The sequence below is a fragment of the Balaenoptera borealis genome (assembly GCF_965194805.1).
Source record: "Balaenoptera borealis genome assembly, chromosome: 15".
Taxonomy (NCBI): domain Eukaryota; kingdom Metazoa; phylum Chordata; class Mammalia; order Artiodactyla; family Balaenopteridae; genus Balaenoptera; species Balaenoptera borealis.
This window is the reverse complement of record NC_138871.1, coordinates 28,378,240-28,392,553: the sequence shown is the minus strand read 5'-3', so window position 1 is coordinate 28,392,553 and position 14,314 is coordinate 28,378,240. Positions and strand designations below refer to the sequence as shown.

Here is a 14,314-nt window from a genome sequence, read left to right as displayed (position 1 = left end):
AGGGGCAGCTGACGACAGGGGCAGAGCCAAGGGAACTGCTGCATCAGGAGGCCCACGAATAGGGCCTGGTATGTAAATCACGATGTACTCAACACCTAAGCACGCGGGGAGCGAATGCGCTCTTCAGTTAACCTTGGCAAAGACAGGCAAGGCCGGTATTCCTGTGCCACTTCACTTACAGAGGTGCAGCAAAGGGCTGAGGTCACATCCCATGTGGAGGTACAAGGACTCAATTTGAGGCCCAAATGCCTCTGAAGTCCTCTGTATTTGCAGATGCCCGTAGGCGGCCAACCTGGCTTTCAGAGCACAGCATCCTGAGGTTACTGGTGGACGAGATCAAACTTCTGCACGCGCCTAAATATTAACTTGAGGGGCTTCCTCCATTGGGCAGGGCACGTGCCGCCTTTTGTAAACATCACCATCTACTGAAACGCATGAGAAAAAATCCGACGGAAGCGTCCACTCTCACGGGTGAGAGTGGTGGGGGCATGCGCACTGGGCAGCAGCTCCAACAGCCACAGGACGCAGGCGCCCAGGGGTTCAGAGGCTCCCTGGGAGGCCTCGTGGGGCAGCTCGAGGGAGTGACGATGGGAGAGAGCGGCAGGGCTGGGCGTGAAAAGGAATGCAGTGGGGAGAAGGGAGAGATGGAGACAGTGGATAGTGACTATGGGAAAATGGGCAATTTTCATTTTCAAAATTATTTTTTTGAGATGTCATTCACATGCCATAAAATTCACCTTCTGAAACTGCAAATTCAGTGTCATTTAGTACATCCACAAGCCTATGCAACCATCACCGGCATCTAACCCATTACGTTTTCATCACCCCAAAAAGAAGCCCCCTTAAGCATCAGCAGGCACTCTTCATCCCCTCTTCCTTCAGCCCTGGCAACCATTAATTTGCTTTCTGTTGCTATGGTTTTGCCTTTTCTGGACATTTCATGAAATAATACAAATGTGACCGCTGTCTCTGGCTTCTTTCACTTAGCATAATGTTTTCAAGTTCGTCCATGTTGTAGCATGTGTTAGTACTTCATTCCTTTTTATGGCTGTATAATATTTCACATATCCACCACATTTAAAAAATCCATTCATCCACTGATGGGCATTTGGGTTTTTTTCACTAATAATGTCCATTTTTTGAGAGTTTATTCTGTGCCAGGCAGCACCAGGCTGAGTTACTGACCTTACTTCACAGATTAAGAGGCTTGGAGAGTGTGAAGAGTTTGCCCTAGATTAAGAGCTAGCAATTGGGGGAACTGGGGTTTGAACTCAGGCAAACTTCAGAGGTAATAGATTCACATGACAGAACACTAGAAAAGGTACACAAGGGTATTCAATGAAAAGTGACCCTTTTCCCCACGTTCCCCAGCCACACATTTCCCTCCTCAGAGACATCTGCTTTGGCCGTGCTGTGGATCCTTCCAGAGAAATATTTATACCCCAACATTTATGTATCACAACTTATTGACTAATCTGTCCCACTGATTTGAAATGTCACTTTTATGGTATAACAGATTCTTATACGTATATATATATATATATATATATATATATATATTTTAATGTATTTATTTATTTATTTTTGGCTGCTTTGGGTCTTTGTTGCTGTGCGCAGGCTTTCTCTAGTTGCGGCAAGCGGGCTTCTCATTGCGGTGGCTCCTCGTGTTGCCGAGCACGGGCTCTAGGCGCGTGGGCTTCAGTAGTTGTGGCACACAGGCTCAGTAGTTGTGTCTCACGGGCTTAGCTTCTCCATGGCATGTGGGATCTTCCTGGGCCAGGGATCGAACCCATATCCCCTGCATTGGCAGGAGGATTTTTAACCACTGCACCACCAGGAAAGCCCCTTATACGTATTTATATTTCTCTTTTCAGAGCTGTCCTGACTCTTTCTTGCCTATCTGTTATGTTTGCCATTTCTCTAAAATTCTTTTTATCTTCTTTTTGATTTAAAAAAATTTTTTCCTCTTCTTGTTTGTTTCTCTTAAGGCATTATCCATTATGTTCATTCACTCGTATTATTTTATTTAATTTATTTAATTAATTAACTTATTTATTTTTGGAGGTGTCGGGTATTAGTTGCAGCACGTGGGCTCTTTGTTGCAGTGCGTGGGCTCTTCCTTGCGGCTCGTGGGCTCTCCAGTTGTGGCGCGTGGGCTCCAGAGTACGTGGGCTCAGTAGTTGCGGCGTGCGGGCTTAGTTGCCCTGCAGCATGTGGGATCTCAGTTCCCCAACCAGGGACCGAACCTGCATCCCCTGCACTGCAAGGTGGATTCTTAACCACTGGACAACCAGGGAAGTCCCCACTCTTGTATTATTTTAAATTTAGTCCTCATTTCTGAAACTTTTTTCTTTTATTTTGAATTCTGTCTTGAGTTCTATCATCTTACCTAATTCTGGTTTATGCTGTTCTTTCATCTTTTTTTTATTATGGTAAAATATACATAAAACAAAATTTATTATTTCAACCATTTTCAAGTATACAATTCAGTGACATTAAATACATTCACAATGCTGTGCAACCATCACCACTGTGCAAATTCAAAATAATTATGTCAAAAGATTGAGCAGGACATCAGAAAGATGGAGGCAGCAGCATAGCTTCTGAATCTCTCCAAACCCTTTCATGGAAGAAGATCAACTAAAACCAAACACCCATAGGTGGCATTTATCAGCATTTACCATTTCCAGAACTTTTCCACCATCCCAAACAGAGACTCTATAGCCACTAAACAATAACTTCCCATTCCCTCCTCGATCCATGTTCTTTCATCTTTCGCATTGTTTTTCCTAACATCTTTTAGCCCACTTTGAAATAATAGGTTACAGTTTTGATCTGTTTTGTGGACCTGTCTTTTCCAACTTGATTTTATTGTCTGAAGACATGCTATTCTGCTCCTTATTCTCTTTTTTCTTACACTACCTCTGTACGGGATTTGATCCCAATCCTTTTCTGTTACTGATTTTTGGATGAAAAAAGTTTTACAGCACTTTGAAAAGGTGGTGCGAGGCCATGTGGAAACATGTTCTTCATGGCTGTTTCATCAATGCTTCACTTATACTGCTTTGGAATAACTGTTTTCCAGGAGGCATAAACCAGTGGGCTTTACCATTGGACAGAGTGCAGAGAAAGGACCCCACGAAAGCTGATCACCTTAGCAGAAATGACTTAGTTATGATTTCACCCAAGATTGGTCACAAACCAGCCTGGGAAACTCAAGGCACCAGAGACAAGGCATAATGCCATCTTTCCTTCTCTCTGCCTCAGCTCTCAAGGATTGGTCACCTCCATGTTATTAGTAACTATTATTTGGTTTCTGTTCATAATTACTATCAGGAGACACAGCACTTAGGGGCCTAATTACACTGCCCAGCTACGCACCATTCTTCTTCATCTTGGCTTCCTGTCCACCAGCAGGAACCTGATTTAGTTTTGTTCTCCCTTCACCACAGCCCAGTAATTTTTGTGCATGACTCTCAGTCTCACCAGAATCTGTATCTCTCACTCTGCCCCAACATTCCACCCCATCATTCGCTCCCTGAAGTGTACTCTAGAAATTTCGGTCAACTGGATATTTTACCACTGTTCACCATCTCTTATGAAACCAGAAGACGAGCAGCTTTCTTATGGAATGACGGAGAACTTGTAAAGATAAAACACCAGTCTGCAGGAGAAAGGGAAGAAGAGAATGATGGAAATCGTTTCTGCAAAACTAGTTTTACATTACGTTTTGTTTGTTCCTGGTAAAGAAACTGAAATCCTCTAAACATTAAAAAAAAAATCTAAACCACTAAAGTCAATAATACAGGAATATAACTTTTGAAAAAAAGTTCTTTGGCTGCGCAGCATGTGGGATCTTAGCTCCCCAACCAGGGGTTGAACCCACGCCTGCTGCATTGGAAGCGCAGAGTCTTCACCACTGGACCACCAGGGAAGTCCCAGGAATATCACTTTTAAAGGAGAAGTTATAAACCCCTTGGTTCTATGAACTGGAGATTTTTAGTAAGAAGTCATGTATTTTAAATGACTTGGAGCTTTAAAGGAAGGAAGGAAGGAAGGGAGGAAGGAAAGAAGGAAGGAAGAAAAAGGGACTTCCTTGGTGGGGCAGTGGATATAATATCAAAAGTAAATTAATTAATTAAATAAATTTAAAAAAGAAAAAAAAATGCTGAAATCCACTGACTAATTATTCAGGCTATTATATCTTGCTATTTCCAGATACATCCCTTTATAAACTTTTGGTAAAAGGTTATCGTATGTCAGAACAAATGAATTACAGACTTTTCTATTTTTCCAAAATTTGAGAAATTCCCTTACATTTCTCCCTTCAAATTTTATAACAAGGGAAAAGTAGTGACAACCCTTATACTTACATTCAATTGCATCATCTGGCCACATGCCTTCTACATCAATCAAATATCTACAAAACAACAAAATTCGAGTCATTTGTAAATAAAAAGGAAAGAAAATCAAGTTTTTGCAAAAAAAGGTCCAATTGTGCTTTACAAATACAGATAGAAAAATCCTAAGAAAATATCAGCATATCTAATCAATAATTATTAAAGCATGATACATACCATGACTACAAAAAGGCTTTATTCCGGAGTTTCCCTGGTGGCGCAGTGTTGAGAATCTGCCTGCCAATGCACGGGACACGGATTCGAGCTCTGGTCTGGGAAGATCGCACATGCCCCGGAGCGACTGGGTCCGTGAGCCACAACTACTGAGCCTGCGCGTCTGGAGCCCGTGCTCTGCAACAAGAGAGGCCGCGATAGTGAGAGGCCCGCCCACCGCGATGAACAGTGGCCCCCGCTTGCCGCAACTAGGGAAAGCGCTCGCATAGAAACAAAGACCCAACACAGCCAAAAAAAAAAAAAAAAAAAAAACAAAACAGGCTTTATTCCAAGGACCAAGGATGCAAGGATAACGCAACTTTAGAAAATCTATTAATATAGTTATTTACATTAATACAACAATTTAATCAATAAATGAAAGAGAATAAAATACAGGACCAAACTGGCAGATGTTAAAAAGTTATCTGATAACATACAACGGTCAGTTTCGGTCAAAATGCTTTGTACACTAAAAACAGGAGACTTAATATGACAAGAGTATTCATCAAGAACCAACAAATAACAAAAGACAAATTAGGACAAATATTAACATCATATCTAAAAAACCCTATCTAACCAACCACAGGAGCCAGAAACTTAGGAATCACCATCACTGACAGCTATTTCTCCCTCACCCTCATCCTCAACCCACCACCAGTGCTGACAATGATACTGCCTACATACCTCTAGAATCTGTCCACATCTTTCCACCAAAATGACCACCATACCCTGGTCCAAGCCACCATTATGCCCAATTTCTACACAAGTCTCCTAACTTGCTTCCTCGCTTCCACTCTTTCTCCCTGCAGTGTATTCTCCACTCGGTAGCAAAACGATAGGTTGAAAATGCAATTGGGTATGTTCCACACACTCACCTTCAACAAAAATAGTTCAATGGTTTTCTATTACTCTTCAAGTCTGAAACCTTAAACATAAGCCTGCACGATCGAGCTCCTACCCACACTTGCAGCTCCATTATAATGACATGCTCCCCCAACGGCCCCACCTTCCTGGCCAGTTCCTCCAACACAGCATATGCTTTCCTCTTAGAGGGTCTTTTGCTATTCCTTATGCTCAGAAATCTCTCCCCAACGTCCCTATCTGGTTAATACCTACTCATCCTTCAGATATCAGCTGAAACATCCCTAAACCTTCTCTAATCTCCATGATGAGATCAAATCCTCCCTAAAATATGCTCTCATGGTACCATGTCCCTCTCCTTGGCACCTGTCAGAGTTGTAATTCTACATGCAGAGTGTGATTCTTGAATAGCTATTCCCTCTCTGGACTGCTAGAATTCACAAAGGGCAGGCAGGTCAAGTCTCCTCACTCACAAAATTTCTCAAGTCTTTTTGCTAGCACCCAGCACAGTGCTTAAACATAACAGATGCTCAATACGTATTTCCTGCATGAACAACCATACATTGGTACAGTGTAGCAACACCCACAAAAAGCATAAGGGCATAAACTCCTTGATGCAGAAGTCCCATTCTGAGTGAAGTTAACTGAGACAAAGCATATATATTCAAAGATGTTCACACAGGAATGTTCATTACTTTGATGTTTTATAATATCAAAAACTTCTGACTTGTACATGTTCATCAGTAAGCAAAGGAACAATGCAGCCTTAAAAAAAAAAATAAACCGATCAACAAAGGATTAATCTCCAAAATATATCAATAGGTCATGCAGCTCACTATTAAAAACACAAACAACCCAATCAAAAAATGGGCAGAAGACCTAAATAGACATTTCTCCAAAGAAGACATACAGATGGCCAAGAAGCACACGAAAAGCTGCTCAACATCACTAATTATTAAAGAAATGCAAATCAAAACTACAATGAGGTATCACCTCACACCGCTTAGAATGGGCATCATCAGAAAATCTACAAACAGCAAATGCTGGAGAGGATGTGAGGAAAGGGAACCCTCTTGCACTGCTGGTGGGAATGTAAACTGATACAGCCACTATGGAGAACAGTATGCAGGTTCCTTAAAAACTAAAAATAGAATTACCATATGACCCAGTAATCCCACTACTGGGCATATACCCAGAGAAAACCATAATTCAAAAAGACATATGCACCCCAATGTTCACTGCAGCACTATTCACAATAGCTAGGTCACGGAAGCAACCTAAACGCCCATCGACAGGTGCACGGACAAAGAAGATGTGGTACGCATATACAATGGAATATTACTCAGCGATAAAAAAGAACGAACTTGGGTCATTTGTAGAGACGTGGATGGACCTCGAGACTGTCATACAGAGTGAAGTCAGTCAGAAAGAGAAAAACAAATATTATATATTAATGCATATATGTGGAATCTAGAAAAGTGGTACAGAAGAACCGGTTTGCAAGGCAGAAATAGAGACACAGATGTAGAGAACAAACGTATGGACATCAAGGGGGGAAAGCGGGGCAGGGCGGGGGTCGGTGGTGGTGAGATGAATTGGGAGATTGGGATTGACATATATACACTAATATGTATAAAATAGATAACTAATAAGAACCTGCTGTATAAAAAATAAATAAATTTTTTAAATTCAAAAATAAATAAATAAATAAACTAATTAAAAAAAAAAAAAAAAAAAAAAAAAGAATGAGGTTGGGAGACTGTCAAAACAGCACACAGATCACACACTCAAGCCCCGGAAGATGGGGAACTGCCTTAAGTCCCCCACTTCGGATGACATCTCCCTGCCTCACAAGTCTCAATCCGACTGGGCTAGCTTTGGCAAGGGGACGGAGCTGGATCAGGAGCTGCTGCTGCCATATCTGGATCAAGTTCCAGTTTTGGTCTCTCATCCAACACCTAGTCAGACTCGCCTAGCACCTCAGCTGAGAGGAGCAAATTAGGATAGCTCAAAGAATAGGCCTCATACAGCATCAGCCTGAAGGAGTTTATGACCCTGGAAGAAATGGATCAGAAAAAAGGATCCGGGGGACTTCCCTGGTGGTGCAGCGGCTAAAGACTCCACACTCCCAACGCAGGGGGCCCGGGTTCGTTCCCCGGTCAGGGAACTAGATCCCACATGCATGCCGCAACTAAGAGTTTGCATGCCACAACTAAGGAGCCCACCGACTGCAATTAAGACCCGGCGCAACCAAATAAATGAATAAATAAAATAAAACAAATATTTAAAAAAAAGATCGGGGAGTGTGTGATCTGTATGATGCACTTTGTTTATGAGAACCCAATTTGATTTCTGCTGTGTATGCAGATCACCTGGGCTGTACAGATGACTGGCTGATGAGATCCTTCACGTGCCCCTCCTGCATGGAGACAGTTGATGCAGCACTGCTTTTGTCCTACGAGACTAACTGAGCCAGTGTCTCTCACCTGACTTCAAGTGAACCATCATTTTTGGTGGTTTTGATCTTTTGTGGTTGAGCCCAAAGAGCCAGGGATTAGGAATTAAGATCATGCATGAAAGTTTCCTAAAAATTCCTGAACGGCTGCAGATGTTGGGGAAAAGCACGTGATATTTTAGAAATTTAGGGGGAAAAAGGAGGATGGTATTTTTATGTAAAGCCTTCACCCAGTGTTGAAAAATATAATTGTTATTTAGATCTTGTTATTCCTCCAGTACATAGGAATTGTGTAAAGTGTTACAGCAGCTATATATGTTTCAACTGTGTGCCAAAGATTAGGATAAAGATAGTGGTTGTTTTTCCTAAGTGAGATAACTTTCTTCTTCCCCCTACCCAAATTCTTTTCTGAAGTTGCTGGCATTTGGGTCAAGGTTTTATGAAAAGCCACATTTTAGAACACTGGCACAAAAAAAGGAGTTTTAAGCTGGTTTGCATAGTTCTTTTTTTGTTTTAGAATAAACATAGAGCACTTATATTTTTTACTTTATAGGAACTCCACAAGTTAAGGTCCCATTGTTCTTTTGCTGTGATTGTTGTTACTATTGATGTTGCTGTTTTCTGTCTTTGCTGGTTCTTTCTAATCTACCATTTGTCATTATTGGCATATGATCATCTCAGGGTCACAAGATGGCTGCTGTAAAACCAAATATCATATTCTCACAAAACAAGGAGGAAGCAGAAAAAGAGCCCAAATGGTCATTTTCCTAATGCCTATTTATCTTTTCTCAGAGAAAAATATCATTCTCATAAGCACAATAACAGCCTTCCCTTAATTACTCATTTGCCAAAACAGACTGATATGACCATTCGTAAGACAATTCATGGCAAAGAGGGATATGATAATGATTGTCTTAGCCTAACAAGGATTTATCCACTCAAGCTGAATGCTTCACTCCTCAAAAAAGTCATAAAGCTCTATGAGCAAGGAAGAACTACTAAGTGACTGTTAAGTAAACCATCAGAATTGTTTGTCCAAGACCATACGATTCTTTCTTTCCACTGGAAATGGAATTCATTGCCTTAGGTCTTTTTCAATAGTGTACTATTACTGTTGGGGCTGGCTCTGTGCTTGAAAACCAGCTGAAAACCAGTTATAACCTGTTACAAGTGCTATATCTGTTTGCAGTTAAGAAATGCAGAATTCAAAGTGATCTCCTAGCTTGTAAGCCAACTGAGATTCACTGTCCCTCTTCTATAAAAAAAATGAGCTAATGTGTCCAGAAACTAACTCTAGTAAAGTGGGGTTTATTAACATTACCCTTTCTTATGAGTTTCGTCAAATTATTTTGGTTGTTAACATGGTGATAATTAAAAGTCAAGGTAAATTTTAAATATTAAGAATTCTGATGTATTGAGCTTGAATTATGCCACCATGCTTATGTAAAAATGAAAGTGGCACCATGGTTACACTGAGAAAAGTTTCTCAGTTGTAACCATTTTGATTTCTTCTTTCCTGTGACCTCCTTCCCTGTTGTCTTGAAGCACAGCAAAAGGATACTGCATGTCTTCTTACTGTAGTGCTGAGGTTATTGAAGTTATATAAAACACATCTCAGTCTCTTGTTTCTTGGAAGGAAAGTCCTGCTAGTTGACTGACAATTCTAAGCAGGGAGAATTAAGAGAAATGTGTTTCATGTTTTGCACACAAATGAAGAATTTGTATAATCACGACTTCACAGCTGTGATCTCAAAAAAGAAGGAATTTCTCTCTTTCTATTTTTCTTGCAATTAACGTAAGAACACTCTAAATCTCTAAGTTTCTGAAGCGTTAGTAGAGATGGTCTAGTAAAGATGTAGTTGTAATGTTTTACCCATTTAGCATGTGTTTATTTTTCCTTATGTACTCCAAGGTGACATATTTGTTCAGCTCAGTGATATTACAGCTAAAACAATCATTCATTAGTAAAAGGAGAAGCAATCTCAACCTAACAAATCAGAAGTGTTTCTTATTATTTTATACTGAGTTGAATATTTGACTCTTAACACTTTTTGCTACATACAAAACACAAGTCTCTTGAAGGGTTCCTCATAAGTGCATTATACAAGGATTTAGTATGTCCTAAGCACTTAAAGATTTGACATTCAACTGTAGTAGTATCCATGTTGGTTACTTTTCTTACGAGCCCCATGATGAGTTGGAGAAACACTGAAAGAATTAAGAGTATCAGGTTCTATTAAATTGTTACATGTATCTTGCTTAAGTTTGTGCTCATTTATTTATATCCAACTACATAAAGCAAATTTGGAGGAAAAAAAAGAATAATAAATAAATAAGAATGAGGTCTCCAAATATTGTCAGACGAAGATGTCCTCCATATATTAAATTATAAACCAGAATGTCTAAAACACTATACCATTAAATCACAGGTACAGTCAGTTCTGTATATCCAACGGTTCCATAACCTGCAGATATGGAAGCCCGACTGTACTACACCATTTTACATACGGGACTTGAGCATCCGAGGATTTTCGGATCCATGGGGAGTCCTAAAACCAATCCCCCTGCAGATACCAAGGGACCACTGTATATGCTTATATCTGCATTTTTTACGTCTGAAAAAATATGTGCTAAATTATTACTGGTGGTAACATCTGAGTAGGGGGCAAAATTGCCTTCCACTTCATACACTTCTCTGACTGCATTTTTTGCATTCAGCTTACATTAGCTTACATTACTATTGTAAACAGAACAATTTAAACATGCTCTGCCTCTTGGGGTTGGCAACTCACCTGCACATGAGGTAGCCAGTCCTGTTGAAACCATGGGTACAGTGGACACCAAGAAGTCTGTCTAGAAAACAGGGAATATGGAATTAAGTAAGCGAAGTAGATACACTAAAAACGAGTTATACAATTTTCTGAAGAGTAGCCTTTATTAGTTACCACAACACTACCACTATCCTGAAAAGGAAAAACTCTGAAGAAAAGAGTGTTTTTGCAGGAACGTACTATAAAGAATTAACTACTATACAGTCAAAATTCATTGTCTCTGGGAAATTTTGCATAGCCTCCAATCAGATGCAATAGTGTGGACTGGAGAATGCCCATCAGGAACTGATCTGACTATAGAAAAAGGGAGTGGAAAAAAAAAACAGGCTATCAGAAGAACAGAATTTGTTTTTGAGTGAAACAAATGGAATGCCTTCACTTTTAATGCTCAATATTAAAAAGAACAAACGGTTTCTGAAGGGCTCTTGGGGTCCCCAAAGCACTTCCATTCCTTCTCTCCTTCACTGCTCCTCACACGCCACGGGTCTATGTGCCTGGGGAGTTCTCGGGTTAAGTAGCACCGTTCTTATTTCACAATGAAAAAGTAAGGCTTGAGAACGTAAGCCCAAGCTGCAGAGCAGGCAAACAGAAAAAAGACTAGAATCGAGTCTCAGATTTTTCCAACGATGCCACAGTATTTTGTGGTCCAGGACTTAAAAAAAATTATATGAGAGAGTAAATAAAAAACAACAACATGTAGCTGATCTCTGCAAAAGCTATGTCTGTGACTAGGTGGTGTCTGGCATTCGTCATCTCCTGCCTGGAATACTACCGCCCTACAATTCTAACAATCTCTTCTATTTCAACTGATCCTCCACATGGAAGATGTTCTCTCTCTAAAATATAAACTTGGCTGGATTGCTCTGTTGCTTAAAAATCTGTTGTAGCAATGCAACTTCCCTAACACGAAGCGTCTGCAACTTCTCCAGAGTCTCTGCCCCTGCCGTCAGTTCGGCATCGGCTACTGGTACCCCTTTCCAGACACTCATGGGTAGTGCCTACCTTTACCAACATTCTAGCACGACTATGTTACCTGGAGTTACGGACCACAGCCAGATCTCCACTTCAGCTGCTTCCTATCCAGGTGTTCTTGAGTGGGACATCACAGCAAGCACTGAAAAGAATTCTTCTTCACTCGGAGACTTTACTCTGGCACTCACTGACCGGCATACAGCTGCTTCCTCCATGTTTCTGGCAGCCCAGTATGATAAAACTTCAGACGCCAATAACATGGTCCCTCTACATCCATCGCTTTCTGCCAGCCTTGCTCAGGGAACACCATCTCAGATTCCAAATCAGGGGCAGAGCCGCCTGTCACTTACCTACCAGGAAGGAAGCCAGGTATATTACTATAACCAAGGCACACTGGGGTCTTTACTGTATGGAGAACTTGGCTCCTGCCCGCAATCCTATGGCTCTGTGTCATACACAGGAAGTAGGGCCTCTGTGCAACCAGAAATGGGAATGGGACTGAAGGAGATTCAGCCCACAAATATCCGACCACCAGCTTCCACCTCTGCAATCTGCCACCCTGTGTCTGCTCAACGCATCACAGAAACAAGTTTTCAAGGTGAGTACACAAACGGCAGAGAAAGTTGAAGAATGAGGTCGGCATTCAAAAATGGGGTCAAATCGACAGCTGGGAAGGGGTGTAGAGACAGGTAGAATTTAGATCCTGAGCCTTTAATAACCACTACCTCCTCTCAGTGCTCTCTGTTTTTAGACTCTATGTAAGAACACCTAGGGCTTCCCTGGTGGCGCCGTGGTTAAGAATCCGCCTGCCAATGCAATGCGGGGGACACGGGTTCGAGCCCTGGTCTGGGAAGATCCCACATGCCGTGGAGCAACTAAGCCCATGTGCCACAACGACTGACCCTGCATCCTAGAGCCCGTGAGCCGCAACTACCGAAGCCCACGCGCCTAGAGCGCATGCTCCGCAACAAGAGACGCCACCGCGAGGAGAAGCCCGCACACCACAACCAAGAGCAGACCCCGCTAGCCGCCAACTAGAGAAAGCCCGTGCACAGCAATGAGAGACGCAGTGCAGCCAAAAAAATAAATACGTAGAATAAGTAAGTTCAAACAATAAATAAATACATAAACATAAATTACAAAAAAAAGAACACCTAATGCAGGTGGGAAGGTGGGAGGGCCACTGTAGAGGTCATCTATGCTACATGTACAAGAACCCCGAGAGCACACCAATCGGTACCACACTTTTCACTGCTGTAGCCGATCATTCCCCCTGTACTACCACACTGTAGCACTCCCTTCCCTCATCTACTGCTATAGTCTCTTTGGAAGGTGTTTCAGAACTCTTGTTATGAGAGTGCCAGTTGAACTGTCCTCACCTCCTTCATTTATACCAGGATTGAAGACCTTGTGGTCCGAGATCCTGTCCAGAGAGCAAGCAGGCTAAGACTCTGTCTTTGTTGATGTATTTCATCAAAAAGGGCTCTACCCCCTCTCCTACTTCATGGTGTGAAGTGTTCTTAGCCTCTCGGGAAAGTGGGGAGAATGGAAAGGACCCTATATGAGAATGCTAGGCTCTGTAAAACATTTCAGGTTTTTAAAAATAAGACTCATTTTGTATTGGACTTACAACAGTCCTATGAAATACAAAGAAAGCCGAGAATCTGTGACAGGAAAGGATCACCAGTAAGAATTACAGCAGTCACCGCTTACCTCGTAGCATAGGGCACTGTCCATGATCCTTAAGAAGAGTTAGTAGAAATGCCTAGCCCATCTTGCCCCTGAACCCCTTGAAAGGTACACGACTGCTGTGTTGGTGTTTAGGGGGAGCATCTCACTTACCAGGGACTGACTTCTCCCTTGATTCCTCTGTAGTGATGGAGACTTCCCCGCTGATGAAAAATTCCCTGGGATTGCAACCTCCAAGCCAGACAGCTTTCCTATGGAATGACAGAGAACTTGTCAAGGTGAAACACCAGTCTGCGGGAGAAAGGGAAGAAGAGAATGATGGAAATCGTTTCTGGGAAACTATTTTTACATTATGTGTTGTTTGTTCCCGGTAAATAAACTGAAATCTTCTTAACAGTACAACAAAATCTAAACCACTAAAGCCAATAATACAGGAGTATAACTTTTGAAAAAAATTTCTTTGGCTGCGCAGCATGTGGGATCTTAGCTCCCCAACCAGGGATTGAACCCACGCCTGCTGCATTGGAAGCGCAGAGTCTTCACCACGGGACCACCGGGGAAGTCCCAGGACTATCACTTTTAAAGGAGAAGGTACAAACCCCTCGGTTCTATGAACTGGAGATTTTTAGTAAGAAGTCAATATATTTGTTGTTAGGCTCATTTTATGTTAGGCTGTCTCCCTGCACAGGATGCAGGCGCCTTGAGGATGGAAATCATATCCCTCTATAGTACGTCCCTCTTCTTTCTGCTTTGCAGTTTGCTGCTCCACTTGCTCAACCCCACCTAGTAATAACCTATACTTCCCTTGTTCCTGTTTTCCCATCTGGAAAACAGACAAAAGGCAACCAAACAACGCAAAGGTCTCAACAAATAAGGGATATCCAAAACCAGAG

At 41.7% G+C, this 14,314-nt stretch overlaps 1 protein-coding gene across 16 annotated transcripts in view; it reads right to left on the bottom strand.

Moving 5' to 3' along the window:
* The window catches only part of LOC309611802 (uncharacterized protein), a 198,837-nt gene extending 186,929 nt beyond the window's left edge, over positions 1-11,908 (bottom strand). For 9 of the 16 annotated variants that reach the window (XR_014234745.1, XR_014234746.1, XR_014234747.1 and 6 more), the window contains exons 1-3: positions 4,578-9,240; positions 4,374-4,420; positions 3,581-3,664 (exon numbers count right to left, since the gene is read on the bottom strand). The gene's annotated coding sequence lies outside the window, so the exon portion shown is untranslated. The other 7 variants (XR_014234741.1, XR_014234739.1, XR_014234743.1 and 4 more) reach the window with 7 other exon arrangements.
* Positions 11,909-14,314: the final 2,406 nt, after the last annotated feature.